Source organism: Dipodomys merriami, unplaced genomic scaffold (genome assembly GCF_024711535.1).
Source record: "Dipodomys merriami isolate MVZ:Mamm:240054 unplaced genomic scaffold, mDipMer1.0.p SCAF_190, whole genome shotgun sequence".
Classification (NCBI taxonomy): Eukaryota; Metazoa; Chordata; class Mammalia; order Rodentia; family Heteromyidae; genus Dipodomys; species Dipodomys merriami.
Window position 1 is genome coordinate 2,052,046 of NW_027203271.1, and position 22,685 is coordinate 2,074,730.

General features: G+C 37.1%; 1 non-coding gene across 1 annotated transcript; it reads left to right on the forward strand.

Annotated features, from left to right (window-relative positions):
• Positions 1-21,163: 21,163 nt before the first annotated feature.
• On the forward strand, positions 21,164-21,270 carry LOC138831292 (U6 spliceosomal RNA). The gene has a single exon (XR_011373205.1). It is a non-coding gene; the product is annotated as a U6 spliceosomal RNA (small nuclear RNA).
• The last annotated feature ends 1,415 nt before the right edge of the window (positions 21,271-22,685 follow it).

Below are 22,685 nucleotides of genomic sequence, written 5' to 3' on the forward strand. Positions count from 1 at the left end.
ATATATCCTGCTAACTTTTCCTTTGCCATGACGAAACTTTTCAGTTTGATGCAATTCTATTGATTCAGATAGAATAATATTACGCCATTCATAAGGAAATGGAAAGACTTAGAACAAACATATTAAGTGAAGAAAGATACACTCAAAGAAATATAGGTTGCCTGATTTCCCTCACTTGTTTTATTAGAATGTGCCTCTAATTCTACAAGTAAACACACTTGGATGGTAAAAGAGAAAACATTACACTTGCACATGATAAATTATATGGGATTTTATACATGTATACAGTGAGATCAAAGAAGGATGCCCTTTGTAGAGGATCACAAAAGCTCAATAGTTACATGAATATTATCATATAAAATAATGTTCATCAAAATGATCTCCAATAAATGATAATGAAAGATTTTTTTATTGGTTTGCTTTTTCCTCCTTTCTTCTGACGCTGGTTTTTCTTTCTGCACCTTTGGTCTTATATGTAAGATTTCAAAGGGCAAGGGGGAGCAGAAATGGTGGGACAAAGGGTGAACAAATGCAGCAGTGCTACTCAATAGACACTACATTAAAAATGAACTATACAACTTATAGGGGAAGGAGGTTGAAAGGGAAAAGCTGGGAGAACATTAAGGAAGAGGTGACACTTCAAAAAGAAATGTGCTCATTATCTGACTTATGTAATTGTAACCCTTCGGTACATCATCTTTAAAAATTAAAAATGGACCTCATAAACAGGCCAGAGTAGCTATACTAATAATAGATAAAATAGGCTTTAAATTAAAAGTGGTATGAAGGTAAAAAGAGACAAAGGAAGACATTACATATTGGTAAAGAAAACTATCCATTAGGAGGATATAACAATTCTAAATATCAATGCCATGAATCCTAGAGCTCCCAAATTTATCAGACAAATACTACTTACCCTAAAAACATGTATACCTCCAAACACATTGTTGGTTGCTGGAACACATCATTCTTACCTCTGGACAGGCCAGCCAGGTAAAAACTTAGCAAAAAAACTTCAGTGCTAAATAACTGTATTGGCAAACCATACCTAACAGATATCTACAGAATATTTCATCTAGCAGTGTCACAATATATATTCCTTTCAGCAGCCCACAGAACGTTCTCCAAAATAGATCATATCTTAGATCACAAGGAAAATCTGTGAAAATTCAAAAAAAAGGAAATTACTCCTTGTACTCTGTCAGCCCATGATGGGACCAAATGAGATCTCGACATCAAAAGGCATCACAGAAAATTCTGAAACACAGAGACTGAATAACACATTGCTAAATCATCAGTGAGTTACTGATGAGATATGGAGGGAAGTTCCAACGTTTATAAAATTCAGTGGAAGTGAAACAGACAAAATGCTACCTCCTCTGGGATACAACAGCACTGGCAATACTCAAGGAAAATTTATATCTTTGAGTGTGTACATCAACAAATCAGAAGAATGTTGAATCAGCACTAGGAACTTGAAAAACAGGAACAAGCCAAAACAAAAACCAGTAGACAGAAATAATACAAATTAGAATAAAGAAATAAATGAATCAGAGTCTCAAAAACCATACAGACAATCATAATTGACTTATCATCTAGTAGCTGACAACTTCTCCCAATGAGCTCACAACTTCTCCCAATGAATGTCAATGTATCTGTTTTCAGAGATAGACTCAACCAGCCCAAACCAGTGAACAAAGCAAACTATTAGGATTCTAAGAAACAACATTTTCTTGGCCTTTAAATAAATTTAGTCTGGTATTATTAAGGTGATTTATAGAGGGATTAAAATTACATGAGTCAGGTAATGAGTACATTTCTTTTTATAAAATGTCTTCAGTTCCCTCACTTGTTCCCAGTACTACCTTCCTGTCCCTACCCGTGTGTTAAATAGTTCACTTTTATCAATGTTCAATGAACTCCACTGCTGCAATTTTTCCCTAAAGCTCTGTGCTCACCCCTACCTTCCTGAAGACATACAATGAATATACCAGGCATGAGGTAAAGCCTATAGAATCATCACAAACTATAAACAATAACAATGAACACAAAACCAAAAAGGAGTTTTTTGTTTCCATATCACATACTTTGTTTCAGTATATATATTATATAAATATAATTATTTTTATTATAAAATCAATTCAGAAATTGAGGAGTGATAACGTAATTTTGCTTTCTATTTAATAATGCTTTATATTCTAACATTAAAGATGTAAGTAACACAATTGAAGTCCTATGAAATTTGAAGGTTTTGATTTAAAGTTATATTTTCAAAAATTCTAATAGTTCCATTTCGGCAACCAAAATGAAAAACAGGAATGTTTTATCCTCAAGAATGTCATTATTTCATGTGCAAAAAACTTCAATAAGTGTAATATTAATGTAGTGGAAATAAGAAATCAAATACTTATGCAATGCATCAATTCCATAGATTATGAGATGTATTGATAAAATTAAACTTGTTTTAAGTAGATTACTTAAGACATGAAGCAAGTGATAATTTTCTTTTCTAGGTTGAGTTGATATAGAAATCAAAGCCCAAAGATTAGAGAGTCCTGTGTGCTTGATGCATGGCAATTTACACATATGCTTGTCTCATCTCAAAGTTATTTTAAAATAACTGTGAACAGGAGTAGAATGAAAAGAATCACTCAAATGTTTACTTTTATTTTGTGACTAAATATGCCTTTTTATATGTATTTTATTTCAAAAATCTGGTAAATTTATTTAAGTCATACCAACAATAATGAAAAATAAACAGCCCCATGCTCCTTAAAAGACAATCAATAAAAAAAAGGAAATAACAAAGAAAAAAATGAACCTCGTTTTGCACGTGGTCTTTTATATTGTGGTGCTTTATAACTGTGGATTATATGACTATCTCATGAGTCTGGGCTTGAATCACTAGGGAGGGCTGCTGGAAGAAAATTTCAAAATCTAGAGCAGCTAACACAGCTGTGCAGTTGTTTGTGGGTTTCACTACAGAAGCAGCAGGGTATATGATGTACAAAGGAAATGATTCCAGTGTTTTACAGGCCAGAATGTGATGAAAAGCATACTTTCATCTTCTTAGATGAAATAAGAAGACCACACTTTAAAAGATTACTAAACGATCAGCCCTTTAAATAGCATTGCCATCTTTTAGGCACTCCAGATAAGTCAAGTCCTTCATCTCCCCACAAACATTGCTGCCATTCACAATCATTGCTAAGGTGAATATCCAGTTCTTTTTCACATTTCAAATGGTTTAGGAGCAATATAAACAATAATACAAGTTGTTGAGTAAAGTTAATTTAGAATCAGTAAACAAATCAGATTCAACTCTATAGCATAACCTTTAGGAAAAATGAATTAAGGAATATGGCATATCCTTTGTAATTTAATATTAGACATTAGGGCAAAATGCCAGAAACAGACTCTGCAAGAAGGAAAGAGAAGTCTTTGATATGATATATTAAAGTTTAACTAGGGGAAAGTAATTTTACCTAAAGTTTCTATTATATGATAACATATTTTTGTCTACTAATCAGAGAGACTCAAAAAGATTTTTAATTATGATATGAAAAATGCATCATCATGAATGAATGAAATCACGGAGTAGATGGCTCATTATTCTCATTATTTTGAAGGATCTGGTGTTTTTGTTTGTGTGGAAGTATGAATGTATTTTATGTCTGGGGAGGAAAGTTTGATTATTAGATCATTGTGTGATATCCAATGTCAGGAACCTAACATGAGTTAAAGTGATAAATATGTATGTGTATGTGTGTGTGTGTGTGTGTGTGTGTGTGTGTGTGTGTGTGTGTGTGTGTGAGTGTGTGTGTGTGTGTGTGTGTGTGTGTGTGTGTGTGTGTGTCTGTCATTCGTGGGGCTTGAACTCTGGGCCTGGGCGCTGTCCCTAAGCTCCACAGCTCAAGGCTAGTGCTCTACCACTTGAGCCACGGTACCACTTCCAGAAGCTATTATTCTTGTCACGAAAGGACTTCACATTGACAGGTATAATTACAAGAAGTAAAACGACAAATATTCACAGTGGCACAAAAATCCCTTAGGTGCCTAGCAAGACAGCACGTTTTTCCAGACACTGCATGTGGTATGAGGGTTTTGCAAACAAAGCTACCATAGAAGATGTTGGACCCTAAACAAAACTGACAATTGCATAAACCCAGTCCTCTGTGACAGATTAAGCAAGGCTTATCTTGGAGATTCTTGTTAGGGACTTGATGAAAAATTTATAGTATAGTTGTTATTACAGAACTCTTTTACACCTGTCCCTCAGCCATTAACTATATTTAACATAGTTTCTTTTGCTATAACATATTTTTTTGGCTCAGGAAACTCTTTTTTGTTTGTGAAAACTTGGTTGTTCACAACATAGACATGAGTCTTTTAAACCTTTTGAAATTGCTGTTTGCATATAATTCTATGAGATATGCTACTTTTTGTCATTTCATAGGAATAAACTTACTTTGATTCAAACCTGGACAGCAGCTAGCTTGTTCTCCCTCCTAGAAATCCATCTGTGTAGATTTCTTTACATGTAAACAGACCCTCATTTACTTGCAAAAGTCTGTCAGTGAGTCAAACCTAATTCACCCAATGAGGTGAATTCCTTTCACATGCTTCCTTTACATTAAAAATACAAACAATTTTTACATTTTGTTGAACATTAAAAATGTTCAACAATGTGCATACTTTTTAATGTGTAGTGTGATTCCTATTTTCCATAATGTGAAACAAATAGAGAAATCAGTTTAAGATGTGAAAGAGCCTTTCAAACAGTCTTTGACCTTGAAAATTTTCCTGGGTATGAATTTTTGGAGAAATATCCCTTTTCAAAGATAAAGGACTCATTTTTTTATGTTGTGCTGGTACTCGGGTTTGAACTCCCGGCCTTGCGCACTACCTGTGTAAGGTCTGCTCGTGGATGGAGAGCAGATTCTATCCTACTTGCAGTAAAGTCTCCGCCCAATAACTTTGTTCCCTAGGCAACTGGCACACCTGGAAGATGTCACATCTGCATCTGCTGAGGTCACATCTGAATTTGATGTGGCCACACCTATCTTCACCCATCCCCTAGACAAGGCCTAGCCCATGCCCAGAAGTGCTCTTTCCCAGGGTTTTCCTAAGTCTTTCCCAGGCCTTTCCCAGCCGACCAACATGGCCTGGTGCCAGTGGGATTGATGAATAAACCTACTCTTTACCTTAATACCACATTTGTGGTGTGGTTCTTACTCAGCAACATCTTTTTAAAAACATAACATAAATGGTGCCATTTGAACCCTGGAAAGGCTTAAAATCATGATAGGAGGTGGGATTCCTCTCCTTTTTTTCTTTCTTTTGCTTGTTTTTCCCTTTTTTGCTCTGAGGAATACTACAGTTCGGAAGGGCTTTTGGAAACTGGTCTGTCTACTGTGGACAAAGTGAATCAATTCCTTGCTGGCCTCTGCATCCACCTCCATGCTTGTACCTTTTGGTGAGTGAAATACTCTCTAAGGGTTCTCTGTCGCTCAGTCTCCCTCCAAATGTGGTTCCACGCCGAAGAACCTGCTAGGCCTTTAACTGAAAGCCCAGTCACGTCTGGAGCTGAGGGCACTTGACTCTGGTTGCTTTGCCACTTCCCCCTAGAGGGCTCAGTGGTAAGTTGTGGGGCCACTTCCATCCGATAAGCCCACCTTCACTCACTGATTACTTTTCTCTCCTACACCATTAATGGGGAACTGTGTGTAACTCCAGTGCCTTGAAACCCCTCTGAAATGCCTCCTGCACTCCCTGGATAGCCAGAGCACTTATTTTTTAGTCTCTTCTCAGATTTAGACAATTTTTGCCTCTGCAATGGTAAACGGTCAGAAGTCTGTTCACTTTCAGGATCTCTTTGCTCTCTGCTAATCATGTCCAACTTCGTGTATCTCTCCCTTTCTTTTCTACAACTTTTTGGATTGTGCCCTGAAGTGTGTAATGAGAGTTGGGTCCCGAGGACCTCCTCTAGCGTCCCTATCAAAGCTTAGCCAATCTAGGCTTCATCTATTTGTTCAGGCTTTCTTTGCATTTTTTCAGAAATTCACCATCGTGAGTTTGCCATCTTGGCCACATGGTGGGTTCAGGGTTTGTTCCTATCTGACCCACACCTTTCCACCAAGTTTACTACTCCTCCATCCATCTATTCTATTGTAACTTGCTATCAAGTTGCTCTTTTCTCAGACCCTGGTAACTGGGGCCCAAATATCTGATGTGCTTTGTTAGCAAAGATGTCTAAATATTAATGTAAAAAATTTTAGATTTTGAGTTTTGCCTTTTTGGTTTTGTGTTATGTATTCTAGTACTGACTACATGATTCTAAAATATTGGGTATATCTGTGCTAAGATTCTCACATCTAACGAGTTTTGTCATTGCAGGATATTACTTGGTCAATTCTTGGTAAGGACCAGGTAAACTCTACTTATTCTATTTGATCTCCATGTTATTTAATTGGAAATAATAAAGAGTTTTCGTGACAAAGATTGCAATTCAAAGCAAACTGGGGCTAAAAGAATTCCTAAGACTCCATCTCCCAACTAACCTGCAAAGAGCCATGCTGGAAGTATGGCTGAAGATTCTTAACTCTAACCAGCCAAACCCTGGAAGTGGTACTGTAACTCAAAATGGTAGAGCACTAGCCTTGAGCAGAAGTGATCAGGCACAGTGCCCAGGCCTTGAGTTCAAATCTCGATGAATACTCACTGAGACAAGTCATCCCAGAAACGAGCACCTAGACTCAGCCAGTCTGGGGAACAAGGGACTAGGGAGAGGAGTAAGAGGAGATGATGTCATATCAGCCATTTTGTGCCTGCCCTTTCAAAATTAACCAGAGCCAGGATGAATATAAGTAAGAAGCCTACCATTTAATGTTCATACCTGTTTACCTTTTAACTTTATAGGAATTCACATTCTTGCCTTTGTTACCTGAATCCTCCTCTACCTAATCACCAGATAGGGACATTTCTACCAACATTTTTCAGCCCCAAGTCCTTCCACGTTCCATTTATTTGCTCTCTAATAATTTCTTCCAGCCCCTCAATGCCTCATGAGACTTTCTCTAGACTTCATCCAAGAGACTTGCCTCTGCCAGACTTTAACAAAGGACTCACACTCACCAAGGGACAGGTGCAGCTCACTGCCTTCTCTGGGATGGGACCAAATTCCAGCCCTTTACCCCTAATTTCGACACACCTCGTCAGCAGGAATTAGCCAGAGAGGATCCACACCCTATTTCATGATTATTAAAAGGCTGGAATATAAGGTCTGCTTCTGGATAGAGAGCAGATTCCACCCTCCTCCAAGCAAAGTCTCCTCCCAGTACCTGCGTCACCTAGGCAACTGGCACTCCTGGAAAATATCACATCTGCATCTGCTGAGGTCATATCTGAAAGTGATGTGGCCACTCCTTTCTCCACCCATACCCTAGATAAGGCCTAGCCCAGCCCTAGATGCTCTCTTTCTCAGGTCTTTTCCAGGTCTTTCCCAGGACTTTCTCAGCCACATGGAGGTCCAACATGTCCTGGTGCCAGCGGGAATGATGAATAAACTTACCCCTTTCCTGAATACCTTGTGTTTGTGTGGTTCTTACTCAACCACTCTTTAAAAACCTAACAATCTGGGCTTTAATTCTCAATGCTTACTCTATACCTCCTGAAACACACTTTCACTTCTTCCTTTTACCACTAGTGGATAAAAGAATCTCTTAGGTTTATCTACTTGGAATAGCTTTGAGTTACAATTGCCAAATTTGAACCCACCTAGTATGGAGATTTAAGCCACTAGTGCTCTGCTAGAACTCACTTCTTAATAATAAATATTCACAAAAAGAGGAGAAAACATATTTGTTCAATTACGTATATATTGCCAGATAAACGAAATCACTTGCTACTGGAAGAAAAAAACAGAGAAGATAGAAATGAATATGGAGGAGAGAGACATAAAGAAAGAAGAAGGCAAGGGAGGGAAGTGATGGGATGGGAGGGGAAGGAAGGATAAAAGAGGAGGGGGGAGCTGAGTATAATTGTCTATTCCTCACCAAGGTATTGTTGAACAATCAGTGCCTTTGCATTTATGTAACCAAAGCTTTCTATTTTTGGTAGTACTAAGCTGAGATATAAAATACAAATTTACATGTAAAACCTGTTAGTGTGCTTACTCCTGTAGGAAGGAAGCCACAGTTAGGTTACTGTTACAAACAAGGCAAGAGTAAGCAGTTTAAGTGATTCTGAGAAACAATCATTGATATGCCAGAAATGCTCCCTTGTCCAAGTATTACTCTTATTCCCTGTTCCAGTCTTCCTTTCTACAAGGATAGCAGAAACAGGGAGGCTGGGAAGGGATGGGAAGGGGAAACAAAGAAGGAGGCTACAATGCTTGATAAGAAATGTACTCATTATCTTGCCCATGTAATTGTAAACCCTCTGTACAGTATTTTCACAATTAAAAATTAAAAAAAATAATAGCAGAAACAGAAGAGGAAGGGGATATCTGAGCAATGATCATCTTTCTATTTACCCTCATCTGTTTATCCTCATCCCCTGAAACAATAAAGCCAAAGGACACTGAACCTGAACTAGTAGGGGAAATGTGGGGGGGGGGATTTCATTGTAACTTAATGTGAAAGTTTTAAAATAATTGGGACAGCATTTCAAATATTGAAATAAAACTTTTTCAATTATTAATAAAAAGTAACTCGGAATTTATTGAAAATTTAGAAGACTACAGCACTCACTACATAGTGGATTCTGCATAATTAAAACAGACTCCTGTTTCTTTCATCAGAAATTGAAAATCGTCCCTAAACTTCCAATACTAGGTAAATTGTCCTCGATATTCACTTAAAATATGTGAATATAATGGAGAGCATAACTTTAAATTTAGACTGTTGAAGTGATATGTGATGGACATTCATGATGGATAGCATAATATTGAGAGCATGGAAATTATTTTCCTTCCATCTTCAGTGTGTAGAAAGTGAAAAAGCTCTATTTGATGGCCTTGAAGGTCCAATTCTAAATTTAGGACAGAAGGTGAATAGTAAAGGAGACCTATCTCAGGCATTCACAGATTGAAAATGTGGAGAAATAGCCTCATTTATGTAGGTCAAACATGGAAGTGAGGATGTGGCAAGCCCAAAGCCAAATGCCAAAGGAAGAGATATTTTACAAAATACCATGAAGTTGAAATAAGTCTTAAATAAGGAGCTGGACTTAAAGGGAGTAGGATAGAAGAATGGAGGGGGAAATGTTGGACTAATAGAGTCAGATCACTCAACATACATATGTGAGAATATAAGTAGGAAACTTGAAGGGATAGGTGGGGATGGGCAAAGGGAAGGAAAAAAAGTGGAAAGATTTACAATTATCCAGATGAGTTGTACAATGAAATGTACATACACTCTATTCCACACTGACATGATGGAGTGAAACCCCTTTGCAAAACTAGCTAAAGATTTTAAAAGATTGGTTTTAATATTAAGAGACCAGAAGCATAAACATTTAGAGATAAATAACAGGATAGCATTGACATATTGTTGACGCTTATGCTCTTTTCAATATACAAAATTTAATAAGTGTCAAGTCTGCTGCAAATGTAAATTTTACTGTGCCAATTCTTTTGCAAATTGCTTAAACTATAGAGAACCAAATTCCAATATCACATCACTTCAAATAAAAAAATCTTATAGACCTTTAGTTGTTTCTAAATGTCTTAAGGTAATGCATTGGAACTAATTTCACTTCAAATTTAAATTTAAATTTTAAAACAGTAAAGTCATTTAAAATCCTCTCACTTGGGCACAGGTATGGATAGATAACTGTTATGGGCTGAATCAGAATTATTCAGACTGTTGTAAATGGATGCTTACCTAGTTTTCTCTCCGCTGGATCACAGAATACTGACTATCCTACTTGGAAAAATTTAGCTTTCCCAGGTTTTCTGAATATATACGCTCCATCAACATTTTCTTTTTTTTATTTTAATTTTTTTTTTTTTGTGAACATACTGTACAGAGGGGTTACAATTACATGGGCAAGATAATGAGTACATTTCTTATCAAGCATTGCAGCCTCCTCCTTTGTTCACCCTTCACATCCCTTCCCAGCCTCACCTCGCCCCCCACTCAATCCCGCCCCCGCAAAGTTTTAAAGTTCATTTTTGACATGATGACTTGTACTTCTCATAGTTGCATCGGATCCACCTGTATCCTTAAACGACTTGCTTTTCCCCATCTCCTCCACAAATTATACAGACATCAAATATAGTGAAAGCAGGGGTTGTACTGTGGGGGAGCGACCTACAAAGCAACAAAGAAATAATCTTATATATATGTTAGAAACAGTCACATGAAAGAAAAAAACATTTGAATACATATTTTAGGGTTCATTTCCCTAACATCACCTATCTGACCTGTTCTGCTTGACTCACACATATACTAGGTATTGCACATAAGGGAAACCATGGGACCTATGTTTCTTTGGGCCTGGCTTACTCCATTAAATATAATATTTTCCAAGCCTTTCCATTTCTTAACAAATGGGGCTATGTCATTCTTTCTGATGGAGGCATAGAATTCCATTGTGTATATATGTCACATTCTCTTGATCCATTCATCTACTGAGGGGCATCTGGGTTGGTTCCATATCTTAGCTATGGTAAATAACGCTGCAATAAACATAGTTGTGCTAGTAGCTTTAGTGTGGTCGTGTTTGTAAACATTTGGGTAAATGCCCAAAAGTGGGATTGCTGGGTCATAGGGGAGCTCTATGTGAAGTCTTTTGAGGAACCTCCATACTGCTTTCCAAAGTGGTTGAACAAGTTTACACTCCCACCAACAATGAAGTAAGGTTCCCTTTTGTCCACATCCCCTCCAGCATCTGTTGTTGTTAGAGTTTTTGATTATAGACATTCTAGCTGGTGTGAGGTGGTATCTCAATGTTGTTTTGATTTGCATTTCTTTTATGGCTAGTGAGGTTGAGCATTTCTTCATGTATCTGTTGGCCATCCTTCTTCTTCAGAGAAGTTTCTCTTGAAGGCTTTAGCCCACTTATTTATTGGGCAGTTGTTTCTTTGACGATTTGTTGTTGGGGGATTTAATTTTTTGTGCTCTAAGTATATTTTAGATATGAGACACTTGTCCGTTGTATGGCTAGTGAAGATCTTTTCCCAATCTGTGGGCTTTCTTTTCATCTTTCTAGCTATATCCCTTGCCATACAGAAGCTCTGCAACTTCATGAAATCCCATTTGTCCAAACTTTCTTTGCTTTGTTGTGTTTCTGGGTCTCTATTAAGAAAATTTCGGCCTGAGCCAAGGAGGCCTAGGGTTTCTCCTATTGCATCCTGTAATGTTTTCAGTGTGTCTGCTTTGACTCCGAGGTCTTTGATCCATTTGTAGTTGATTCTGGTGCAGGTTGATATATAAGGATCTAGTTTTAGTGTTCTGCAAGTAGTTAACCAATTTTGCCAGCACCATTTACTGAAGAGGCTGTCTTTCTTCCATTCTGCTATTTTAGCTCCCTTATTGAAGATTAGCTGGCTATAGGTGTTTAGGTTCATTTCTGGGTTTTCAATTCTATTCCATTGGTCCTGAGGTCTGTTCTTAGGCCAGTACCAAGCTCTTTTGGTTACTATGGCTTTATAGTAGAGTTTGAAATTTGGTATTGATATTCCAGCAGCAATGTTATTTCCATTGAAGAGAGTTTTCTCTATTTGGGTCTTCTATTGTTCCATATGATTTTTTGGATTGTCTTTTCTATTTCCTTGAAGAATGAAGTTGGAATTTTGATAGGTATTGCATTGAATTTGTAGATATCCTTGGGAACTATTGCAATTTTCACGATGTTAATCTTTCCAATTCAGGAGCATGGGAGGTTTTGCCATTTTCTAAGTTCTGTTTGGATTTCCTGTTTCAAGATTTTAAAGTTTTCATCATAGAAGTCCTTCACTTCTTTGGTTTAGTTAATTAATAGGTATTTTATTTTTTGAGGGGCTATTACAAATGGAGTGACTTTGCTAATTTCAGCCACACTTTTCTCATTGTTGGCATACAGAAATGCCATTGATTTTGTGGGGTTAATTTTATACCCTGCTACTGTGCCAAAGTTTTGAATCAGCTTGAGTAATTTGGGAGTGGAGTCCGTGGGATTCTTTAAATACAAGATCATGTCATCTACAAAGAGGGAGAGTTTTATTTCTTCTGTCCCTATTTGGATCTGCTTTATGTTTTTGATCTTGTCTTATTGCTGTAGCTAGGCATTCTAATACTAGATTGAAGAGAAGTATAGAGAGTGGACATCCTTGTCTTGTTCCTGAGTTAAGAGGGAATGGCTTTAGTTTTTGACCATCATGTATAATGTTGGCTGTAGGTTTGTCATATACAGCTTTTATTGTATTGAGGAATGTTCCATGCATTCCTAATTTTTCCAAAACCTTCATCATAAAGGGGTGTTGGAGCTTGTCGAATGCTTTTTCTGCATCTATTGAGATAACCATGTGGTTCTTATTCTTGCTCCTGTTGATGTGATGAATAATATTAATTGATTTGCGTATATTGAACCAGCTTTGAATCCCTGAAATGAATCCTGTTTGATCGTGGTGTATGATTTTTTTGGATGAATTGTTGAAGTCGATTGGTCAAAATTTTGTTGAGAAGTTTTGCATCAATGTTCATCAAAGTAATTGGTCTATAGTTCTCTTTCTTTGATGAGTCCCTGCCTGGTTTTGGGATGAGGGTTATGATGGCTTCATAGAATGTGTTTGGTAGTGAACTTTCTCTTTCAATTTCATTGAAGAGTTGGAGGAGTATTGGTGTGAGCTTTGCTTTGAAGGCCTTGTATAATTCCGCTGTAAAACCATCTGGTCCTGGACTTTTCTTAGCTTGGAGGTCTCTTATTGCTCTTCCTTTTTCAATACTTGATGTGGGCCTGTTAAGATGGTTTAACTCATCTTGGTTTAGTTTGGGCATGTCAATATTTGCTAGGAAAAGGTCCATTTCTTTCAAGTTCTCAAACATATTAGCATAAAGTTTTGAGAAATATTCCCTTATAATGTTCTGAATCATGGTTTTTTCTGTGGTTATGTTTCCATTCTCATCTCTGAGTTTATTAATTTGGGTGTGTTCTCTCTTTTTCTGATAAGATTTGCTAAGGGTCTTTCAATTTTGTTAAGTTTTTCGAAGAACCAACTCTTTGTTTTTTTGATTCTTTCGATAGTTATTTTGGATATTAATTCATTTAATTCTGATTTTGTTTTAATTATTTCTTTCTGTCTACTGGATTGGGGTTTATCTTGCTGCTCTTTTTCAAGGAGGTTCAGATGTCTCATTAAATTGTTGGTTGCAGATCTCTCCAATTTGTTGATGTAGGAGATCAGAGCTATAAACTTGCCTCTGAGTACTGCCTTTGCTGTGTCCCAGAGGAGCTGGTAATTTGTGTGTTCATTTTTGTTAAATAGCATGAACATTTGAATTTCCTTTCTAATCTCTTCCATGACCCACTCGTGATTCAGCAGTGTGTTGTTCAGCCTGCATGTGATACTGGACTATCCTTTTGCATGTTTGGGAATTTCTCTGCTAGGATCCTGTTAAACAAATTTCCTAGACCATTAACTTCTGTCTCTCGGTGCTCCTCTACACCCATTTTCTTCAGATTAGGCCTTCTGATGCTGTCTTCCAAATATTGAATAGATCTATCATATTTCTTTGACTTGTCTTGGATGGTTGTATGTTCTTTCTCTATAATATCTAGGCTATCTTTAATCCCCGAGATTCAATCTTCTGCATGGTCTAACCTGCTGTCAAGACTTTCTACTTCGTTTTTTATTTCTTTTCTTTCTAAATGGTCAGCTTTGATGGCTTCAAATACTTTATTGAAGCTTTGTTTTATATCTTGTATGCACTTCTTTAATTTGTTGTTCAGTGTTTATTCTCAATCACTTGGTTGATTTGTTATGGTTTCCTTGGACTCCCATTCCTTCTGTTGGTTTCCATTCAGGATTCCCTTTGTGGTTTCTCTGACTTCCTTCTGCTCTTTTTTAATGGATCCCATGAATGCCTTTAGTGATCTTTGTGTATTCTCATCTTGCTCTCTCAATTCCTGTATTACTCTTTGCTTAGCTTCCTCCCGTTCATGCCATTCTTGTAGTTCTCTTTGAGTGTTCTCATGCTCTTCAGGCCATTCCTGCCTTTCTCTTTGAGTATTCTCAAGCTGCTCATGCAAATCCTGTATCAGTTTTTCAGTAGCTTCCTCACGCTCATGATATTCCTGTATAAAGCTTTGGATTGTCTCCTCTCTCTCCCTATCACACTCATACAGAGTTCATTGTATATTTTCAATCTTTTCATTTATCATGTTTGCCAGCAGTGTTTGTAGAGCTATTTGGGAACTCTCCTCTGGATTATTCATTATCTGTTCTGTCCCCTGATTATCATGAGTGGGAGTGGAGTTACCCTGACTTACCATTTTTCTTGTCGTTTTCCGGCTTACTCTAGCCATTTGGGATGAAAGTAACACCAGTTCTGTGCTAGAACACTAACTTAAGGCAAGCATCAACCAAAGTCTGAATTTGCACAATCAATAGTATGCAGATAAAATCTATTGTAACAGATACCTCTATTCAACATAAAACAACTATATATTAACGGGCTACGAACCGCAAAGAATAATTTGGTAAACCAGAAATTATTAGGTTAGGGGGAGACGTGGGTAAAAAATAGGAATAGAGTGATTTGGGAAGGGACAGGGAGAGTTAACTTAACTAAGTCCTAGTCTCAAAGCAGGAAATAGGTTAGATAGGATGAAAGTAGAGAGAGAGAAAACAAGAAGAATGGAAAGGGGAAAAAAGACACCAGAAAAAATAGAAAAATAAAAGTTAATAATATGCAGGTTCAAGAACAATCTATTCAAAGAACATGAATATATTGAGAGAAGGGGAGGGATATATAGGAAATGTGAAAAACTTAAAAATAAAAATACTTAAAATATTATATAGGTATAAAGAGGTAGTACTGCTATTAAGGAATTTAAGTCTCAGAAGTTTTGAATTGAGTAATAAATTTGTGGATTAAGTGTGTACACAATGGGGGATAGGGTCTAATAGTCAAATATGGGTTTATCTGAGGATATGCAGAACAACAATTAAGTCCCATAAAGAAGAACAAAAGAGATGACAAGGTGAGAAGGATAAGGAAGAAAGAAAAAAAAGATCAGAAGTTCAGTCTAGCTAAGCAAAAAACAAAAAGAATATTTTTTTTAAAAGAAGGAAAAAAAAAACAAAGAAAAATGCACACACACATGTATCCCTAAAATAAAGATTATAAGGGGGAAAAAGTTACTAGAAAACATTTTTTTTTTAAAGTCAAAATTTAAAATTAAAAAAATTTTAGAAAAGAAAAATAATTTTGTGAAAATTATATAAAAAAAAAGAAGAGAAAAAAAGTTCTTTGATTTTTTGTGGGAGGGTTCGGAAAAATCCTGTATCTCCCTTGTGCCTGTCATCAGCCTCTGATTGGAGTCTCTGGTCTGCTTGTGGTCCTGTGGCTTGGTTGGTTTCTTAAGTCAGTTTGTTTGGACAGGCAGAAAAATGCTCTGCTTTACCCAGGATTTTTTGATCTTCCTCCCAAGTTAGTTCAAGGGGAGGGAGGTGTGCTTTGAGTATCACAAAAGAGGGAGATGGCTTTTTCCTCAAGTTTGGAGATGCTATGATGAGGCTATGTTCTGGGTAGAGTTGAGACCTTTCAGCAAACAGTAGCTTTTCCCGGGGCCTACTTTGTGAGAAACTCACAGATCCCGGCCTGGAGCCACTCTCAAGGTTTCTGTTTAGTGAATTTCAGTTGATTGTCGAGGCTGCTAAAGGGAGGGGCAGCCTGTGGCTCTGATTACCCGATAAAGAAAGCCACTCCTAGGGCTAGCGCCCGAACTGGGTGCCTTTTCCCTGAGTAGAGCTGAGTCTGGCAGGTCACGCCGCCGTTAAGTTATTGTGACCTGTTAAATGACCCTAGTTTTATTCTAAGGCCTGAGTTGGAGCTGGCAGCTCTGCTGAGCTTTGTCGATATACAAGATGGAGATCTCTGGTACTGGGGGGAGGGGTGGCCTTCCCTCCTCTGCTCCCTTAGAAGGAGTGAGGAAGTCAGGTTTCTACTCACGCTGAGTCTTGGTTCCTGGGTCATCTATGGTCTGCGAACTGCAGGATGAAGATGTCTGCTCCTTGTCGGTTCTTGCTGGTGTTGAGTAGAATCCGCTCGCCCTCCACGTCTGGCTCTTTCGTCCCTGTTATGCCTCCAGCTTCTCCTTGGCCATCTTCCTGGATCCCCGTCCACGACTTTTTTTTCCCCATCCCTCCACAAATTATACCAACATCAAATATAGTGAAAGAAGGGGTTATACTGTGGGGGAGGGACATACAAAGCTACAAAGAAATAATCTTATAAATGAAAGAAAACCAATTAAATACTTATCTAAGGATTCTTTTTCCTAACATCACATTATCTCACTTTTCCTGCTTGACTCATACATATACTAGATATTGCAAATAAGGGAATCCATTGCACCTTTGTGTATTTGGGCTTGGCTTACTTCACTTAATATAATTTTTTCCAAGCCTTTCCATTTCCTAACAAATGGGGAAATATCATTCTTTCTGATGGAGGCATAGAATTCCATTGTGTATATAGACATGACAGAAAGGTGAGGGAAAACCTTTTACTCTTCAGTGAGGTTGTGGCTTGTGTTTCACAAAGTGTTATGAAAGCTCTCCATGAGAAATCTAGCAGCTCTATTTCTAAAAAGTACTTGCATGCTTACACTTTCTGTTAATGTCTCAATTCAAGTACTTCTCCTTGGAGTTCAGTACTATTCAATTATTCTGTGTCAGCTTTTTGTTACATTTTGCAGACCAGTCTTGCTGATGAAATTTGTGCTTCCAATTCCATCCACAAAATGCAGACAAAAATTATATGAAAAAATTTGTATCTGTTGACAGTGCATATACTTTTATTTTTTATTACAAACATAGAATGTAGTACAAATTTTCATAGCAATTACACTGCACCTGCACTAGGTTGTGGGCAGATTCTAATGTAAATAATATACTGTGTTCATGTAGAGTAGTTGAGTATCTGATGTTTTAATATGCCTGTGGTCCTAAAACCAATACCTTACTGATATTGAGTGACAAATACAACTTCCTATACGTACAAAAGTTTTCCTTGCATCTTTTTAATATATATACATATATATAGATAGATATTTATATTGTAAAGAAACTGTACAGAGGGGTTACAATTACATAAGTAAGGTAATGAGTACAATTTTTTTCTTTACTATTGGTCATTGGCTTGAACTCTAGGCCTGAGCACGGTCCCTCAACTCTTCAGCTCAAGGCTCTCGCTCTACTACTTGAGCTACAGTGCCACTTCCGATTCTCTCGTGGTTTATTGGAGATAAGAGTTTTATGGACTTTCCTTCCCTGGCTGGCTTTGAACCACAATCCTCACACCTCAGCCTCCTGAGTAGTTAGGATTACAGGCATGAGCCACCAGCACCTGGCATGAGTCCAGTTCTTATTGAGCATTTTTACCCCATCCTTTTTTTCCCCTACCATCCCTTCTCTTCACACCTCCTCAACTCATCCCTCCACCCACTCTCTGATAAAGTGTCTTATTATTACATTATTACATTATTATCTCATTATTACAATGGGTCACCCGGAATCTTATCTTTGTATATTAAATGAAGAAATGCTGGCTTGATTTATGCTGATTCTACTTGTGTAGACACAAGTAAACTCAGTCACCAAGTCCAAGAGCATATAAATGAAATGGACAACTTTTTTGTCAGTTGGTTTAGTTGTGTTCTACACATTTATTGACAGGTTACAAATTATTCTCAAACTTTAATATATTAAAAATAATCTCTTCGTTTCTTATTTTCTTGGCCAGAAAATCAGCAAGACCTCAGTCAGCATTTCTCTCATAGGAATTTTCACATGAGTTGGTTACCTGTTGACCTGAGGTCCAGTTTTATCAGGACTTACTAATCTGCTTAGGAATTGATGCTGGCTGTTGGAAAAGAGCTCAAAGAAGGATGCCATTTAAAGGCTTATAATTTTATTCTTTACCATGATATTCTCCTGCTACTTTGGTTGTTGAGAGTGTGTATAAGAGCAAGCATTCCTTGGGGATCAGGGAGACACTATATGATCTTTACATACTGATATTTCCGAGCAACTTGCTATCACGTATACTGCATTTTGCAAGTCCAATCTGTCAAAACCTACCAGTTTTAAGAGATAAGAGGAGTGGTAAAAGAACTCTTAGAGACAAATACATCTTGAACATATTTTGTTCCAAGCATCCCATCTAAGGCATTTTCAGCAACTAATGAAACTTGCGTTGGCTATAATTATGTATCTTTCTCCATGTGTGCATGTATACATGTGTATATGTATATGTGAATTTGTGTGTATACTAACATATATGTGTACTATATAAGGGCATATACACATATATGCATATATAAATAAATATACATATACAAATATATATGCATATATATTTTTGTTCAGTGACTTAATCTATAGTTCCCAGAACATTGTCATTCTCACAAAGTGTTCATGATAAACTGCTCTGAAGACCTGTGCTCTATTGTACTCACTTCCACCATTACATTCTTTTTCATACCTGTGAACAACTTCGGTCTATTTTCCATAGGAGAGCTTTGTTTTCATTACATGTAGTTACAAACAGATAATCAAAGACAAAAGTTGTTTGTGAAAGAAAAAGAACTTTTAGGTCACAGGTTAAAATATCTTTTTGGGGGGGAGGGGTCCAGTCTTGGTGCCTGAAGTCTGGGCCTGGGAACTGTCCCTCAGCTCTTCATCTCAAGGCTAGCGCTCTACCACTTGAGCCACAGCGCCACTTCTGGCTTTTTTTCTTTTTGCTTATGTGCTGCTGAGGAATCGAACCCAGGGCCTCATGCATGCAAGGCAAGCGCTCTACCACTGAACCACTTTCCCAGCCCAAGTTAAAATATCATATCCATCCAAATGATTCTTATGAGATGAAATTTTTAATAGTAGTAAACGTGAAAAGGAATTCCTAGACCTGTTGTTTTGCCATTTAGAATGTCAAAGAAAAATATCATGTCACTCATAATTCTTCAAGAATGCAAGGGAAAATGTTAGTCCCCATCATGTTCCCACAAAGCCAGTGGATCCTCAAGGATAATAGTAGACCAGCGGAAATTCTATGTAGCAGACATGGAGCATGGAGCACGAAAGAGAAAGAGAGGAAATGAGAGAGTGTGAAAGAGGGAGAAATATCATGATACTGAAAGTGCATAACAGATAAAAAAGAGCTGTACGAGAATATTCATACTGTTATCTTTAGACTCTACATGTACATTTGAAGGTATTTGATGTATGATAATCCCTCAACCCAAAATATAAAATGATTTTAATAAAAATTAAAAATGACTCAGAAGTAATTGAAAATGCTAACACAATTTCACATTAGCAAATTCTCAGAGATATTTCATGACTTTAAAAGAATGAAGTGGCTGGGGTTAGTATAAATTTACAAGTATAACAATACACAAAAATATGAAAAGATATTCATATATTTCATTATATAACCCAAAGCAGAAAGAAAATGTTGTTTAGATGAATCTTTAAAACCCAGTCTATCAGGAGCTGGGACGGTGGCTGTTGTAGAGTGCCTGCTTGCATGCATGAGGCCCTAGGTTTGATTCCTCAGCATCACATAAGTAGAAAAAGACGGAAGTGTTTCTGTGGCTCAAGTGGTGGCACTAGCCTTGAGCTGAGGTACAGCAACCAGTCCCCAGAGTTCAACCCCATGGCCAACAAAATCAAAGTAAAAAACAAAACAAAACCTAGTCTCTCACTTTTGTGACCTCAACTCTGTATTATCACTGCTTCAGCCTAGGGCTAGGATTTTAAGTGTGGACATTTATCATCCCTCCTGATTCTGACTGTACTTGATAATTTTTAATCAATATTTTGTTCTTAATTTTGCTTTTTGTAAATTCACACGCAACTATAAAAAATGGTTTGGCTATCCCAGTAACCTTCTCAAAGTACCTCCTGATGATGAATAACAAAAGGTTTTACTATATTACAAGGGAAATAATACTACAAATAAAGAAACACAATAAATAAATATTAATGATTAATAAAATAAAATACCAAAGAATTACCAATGTTTTCAGTATTTGAAGTGTACTTCCATATTTGATTTTACTATTCTCACATTCCTGTACATTTAACACTGAATAAGATTATGATGTTCAATAAGAGTTTTATAGGCTATGTGTAGTATTTAAAGTTACCCACTAAGATTGCTTTTTATGACTCATCTCATCATTTGTATATGTATATGTATATGGTTTATATCATCATTTGTTCCTCACTAACATATAAAGTAAGGAAGCCCTAAAGTTTTAAGAGAAACTGTGCAGTTAACAAAGTCTTAACTCTTCACTCTGCTTCTTTACACTAAGCCTTTGCAACATCTCATTAGTAATGTTTTTATAAACTCTGAAATGTACTTTTTAGTAGCATATGTCTGCTACCATAAATCTTAAATATTTATAGAAAAGTTGTATGACCTGACAAACAGTCCTAATTTTGGCCTATATAAGCAAATTTCCAAAATTAAATATATTTAAAACATTAAAACTTTAAAAATACTTTAACACTTGCCGCAGTGTTCATTATGACAGGTGCCTTATACAGAATAATTGAATTCGTCCTCCTACACATCTCTTTTTTTATTTTTATTTTTTGTGAACATACTGTACAGAGGGGTTACATTTACATGGGCAAGATAATGAGTAAGTACATTTCTTATGAAGCATTGCAGCCTCCTCCTTTGTTTACCCTTCACATCCCTTCCCAGCCTTCCTCCGCCCCCCCACCCAATTCCACCCCCCCTCCCCCGATCCTACACATCTCTTGAACAACAATATCTGGGATTATTTTGTTTTTGACATGTCAATCTTGGCTATTCTTAAATGTGTGCTTATGTAAGAAGTACATGGTTCTAAAATTTCACGAGAATTCTTCAAAACTTACTTTTCTTTGAATTGTCTAGTTCAAGAAAATCAATTACACTTTATATATAAAAAATGCTCTGTGCTCAATTCAGCAGCACATACACTAAAATTGGAGCAGTACAGAGTAGATTAACATGGCCCCTGCGCAAGGTTGATATGCAAATTCTTGAATCATTCCATATTTTTACAACTAAAGATGCTGGAGAGGATGTGGCCACAAGGGAACCTTACTTGATTCTTGGTGGGAGTGTTAACTTATTCAACCACTTTGGAAAGCAGTATGGAGGCTCATCAAAAGACTCCATATAAAGCTCCCCTATGATCCAGCAATCACACTTTTGGGGATTTATCCAAATGATCACAAAGAAGACCATACTAAAACTACCAGAACAACTATGCTTACTGCAGCATTGTTTGCAATAGCTAAGATATGGAGCCCACCCAGATGGCCCACAGAAGATGAATGGATCATTAAAATGTGGTATATATTCACAATGAAATTCTATGCCTCCATGAGAAAGAATGGCATCGCCCAATTTGTTAAGAATTGGAAAGACTTGAAAAAAATTTATTAATTGAAGTAAGCCAAGTCCAAAGAAACATAGGTCCAAAGGTTTCCCTTATTTTCAACAGCTAATATATGTCTGGGATAAGCGGAAGCTATGTGCATATCAGATAAGATGATATTACAGGAACTGAACAAGACAAGTGTTTTTTTTTGTTTCTTGCTATTGTTTCTAAGATACTTATAATGTGTGATGTGATTTTTTTTGTTCCTTTATATGTTCCTTCCCTAAGCTCTAACCCCTGTTTTCACTGTACTTGAAGTTGGTGCGCCTACATCCTGTGTATACGTTCCTCTAATTTGGGGAGGGGGAAGGGAAATACAAAATTGTTAAATATGGATACAGGTTGAGATGCACAAGACATTATGTTGAAAAATGAACTTTACAATTTAGGCAGGGGAAGGGGGAGGGGAGTGTATTTCTGGAGGTGGGAGGGAAAGGATGGTGGAAGAAAAAGAAAGGAAGAGGTAACAATGCTTGTTAGGAAATGTACTCATTATTTGCTCATATAAATATGACACCTCTGTACAGTTATTTTTACAGGTGGACCCATTGCAACAATGAGAAGTACAAGTCGTTATGTTGAAAACGAACTTTACAACTTTGGTGGGGGGAGCGGGGAGGATTGGGTGGGAGGGCTAGGAGGATGGGAAGGGATGGGAAGGGGAAACAAAGGAGGAGGCTACAATGCTAGATAAGAAATGTACTCATTATCTTGCCCACGTAATTGTAACCCCTCTGTACAGTATTTTCACAGTAAAAAAAAATGTATAAAAATGTTCTTATATACAAGAGTTTATTTCCTCTATTTTACCCAGATAATATCATTAACAAAGAAATTAATGCAGAACACTGATATGCTGATTTGAAGGTATTTTGAATAAATGTGTGTGTGTGGGTGTGTGTACACACACACATGCACACGTGCACACATGCACATGCTTGTGCATTGGCATGCTCAGAGTTTGAAATCAGGGCTTCAAGGTCTTGCTAGGCCTTTCCTCTATGAGCTACATCTCCATTCCTGGCTCTTTG